Genomic DNA, 2,847 nt, shown 5'->3' with positions numbered 1-2,847 from the left:
ATGGCTACATCCGTGATTTTATGAGAATTAAAACACCGGAATCCACAGACAAAGAGGGGTGATTAATTGCTTTTGTCTAAATTTTGCATTTGTTGCATAGTGACCAGCAAAAGATGTCTGCAGAACATAAAAGTATCACGTCACAGCGAAGTTAACATTAAAGGTTTTGGTTAAAGAATTTTATCACTTCAACACTTATCCAAAGAGATATTTGTGAAAAATGTATTAAAATGTATTTGTTAACAAAAGGTAACACTTTAATAGTAAATTGACTGACTTACTCTAGTTTTGTTTTCATTTGATTCAGTTTAGTTTTTTGTTTGTTTCTTTACTGGACAATGAAATTGTAATTCTTAATTTTTCCCAATAACTTTTCAGTAAACACATATTAAAATGATTATAAAGTTAATGTAAAGTTGTATCTAATATTTGAAAATGGTTTATAAATGTTGTGTAAACTATCTAGAGCCATTTGGATAATAACAAGTTATTATTATTATGAAGTTAAAACAGTTATTAGTTTACAGTAGGCAGGTGGCGTGGCACTGACCTAAAACACAACAGTGAGCCTAAAGTGTCACGGTCATGCCCTATTTCACTGTTTTCTCATATTTATTTGCACTAGCTATTATATTGTGGTTAGGATTTAAAAAACACCAAGTTAAAGAGTTTTAGGACATGTGAGAATAAAGATGTCACATGGATGGGAGAAGCATCAACTGTGGCTTATACCTGCCTAGTTATTCAAGAGTTCTTTATTTAACTACAGATTAAGAATAAAGACTTACTAATTTTGTTGAGACATGTGAAGTTAGTTCAGACAGGTGAAAATAATAGTATGTGAATTTAATTAACTTTGCTTTTTGTCCCCATTCTCTCAGTGCTCATTACCTTTAAATGGAGCCACACACTGGCAGAAGTAATTACCAGGCTGGTCAATGCAAGTGGCTCCATTCTTGCAGGGAGATGAAGCACACTCGTCAATGTCGAGTTCACATGTTGTACCTTTGACGGGAAAGAACACAACTTGATAAATATGCTATGCCGAAGAGTGATCGACGTAAACATTCAGTAATTCAACCAATTAAAAATGACCTTTTCTGTATTATTATCTATGCTGTACCGCATGTTCTTGCTGTTACTTTACATCAATCTTTCACCTGACGAAGAAAAGCAAATTGAATGTGGATAAACAACATGTACTTTTGGCATTCTTTGTGGGGAGGGGATATTGCGGACCTCAATGCTACACACAGAGAATGAAAGAAGTGCTAAACAGAGCTATAATACCATAAAGGGTTTCCTGCTGTGCTGCAGCAACGTAGCTGGAGCAGCAAGAACAGCCTCTTTCTATTTTACATATCATTTGTCAACATGCAAAAAGAAAAAAAGTTTTAAATGCATAATCCTTAAGAATTTTAGAAAGAAGAGAAATCACCTCCTTTGTGCGTGTAAGATTTCACAGGATTGAGCACTGCACCACTTCTATTTTTGGGTCTGCACTGTGAGAATTATTAGCAAATTGCTAGGAAACAGTTCAAAAGCTATTGTTGTCACTTTGACCTTTAAGTTTGGGAGTCTTACCTGTGGTTTAATCTACAGTCAACTTTGCACTATAAACAGTGAGCATCGTAGCACCACATGTAAAGCAAAAAGCACTACAGGATAAGATGAGTGCAAACGTAACACCGCTCTACTAATTGCTCCTAAATAACCATGACCATTTTACACCTAAATACAACAAAGCAGAGGAATGACTATGGCTGTAGATTCATGTTCACATGTTAGTGCGAGTCTGAACTATAAACTGCTAGCATAAACGTACAGTACAGTGCTTCATAGCCCAAGATCTGTTGCAGATTTAGTACTTGTTCAACCTCAGAGACATGTTCACATCCACAACCCCTATCTTTGTGACGTTTTATTGCTTCTCTGTTTATTTGTACTGGAAAACTATTCACACATTATGCAAAATAAATATATGTATAGGATGTCACATCACACATTACAGAAGTATTCACATAAAGTGCATTCACTGACCTGCAAAGCCAGACATACAGAGACATCCGTAGGCATGAACTAGGTCAACACAAGTGGCATTGTGCAGACAGGGAGAGGACGTGCACTCGTCTATGTTGACTTCACAGTAGATGCCTATAATGTTAACAAGCAGCAGCAGTCACAAATGGTCAAAAAGTGCCATACAGCACAGATTTGACTGAAGGAAAGAAATATGCTTTATTTGGCATGACGGTTAAATGTGTATATGCATGTATGCTCAACAGGTAATTTTGACTATGCCTACATAGTTGCATTAACAACCATGAGCAGGTGTACATAATAAAATGATTGATGGGCACACACACATTCTATAGAATACAGACTATTGACTTGCTGTTCTGTCCTTGTTTTTTGCTCAAAATAGAGAGCAGATTAGCAGCAAACTAACCAAGCAGCAAGATGATTTTTTTCCTTCACTATCGCTGTTTCGCACATTTACTCTCTGTAAGCTTTAGAGGAGGCTGTTACATAGTGTGAAATGCCAAAATGATAACGGGTCTTTGAATTACACCAACATTCCATGTAATTACAGTGTACTGTTTGTGCTGCACTTGTAACACTATAAACAATAGAGCTGTTTTTTTTAACCTCATCTCCTCCTTTGTGGATCTTTTCTAAAGATTTGCATGATGGAAGCATTAACACATTGGATTAGTCTTGCTGCCCATAGTGACGGTCAGCTTTCCCAGAAATAATTATCTAAGTGATCTCTCTTTAGCACAGTCGAGACATCCAAGTTTTTGTGGGGTTTTTTTCAAAGTTTTTGTCCAGTAATGAATGCTACAT

This window comes from Pundamilia nyererei, unplaced genomic scaffold (genome assembly GCF_000239375.1).
Source record: "Pundamilia nyererei isolate P.nyererei 1_Seehausen unplaced genomic scaffold, PunNye1.0 scaffold00073, whole genome shotgun sequence".
Taxonomy (NCBI): Eukaryota; Metazoa; Chordata; class Actinopteri; order Cichliformes; family Cichlidae; genus Pundamilia; species Pundamilia nyererei.
This window is presented reverse-complemented; position numbering follows the sequence as displayed.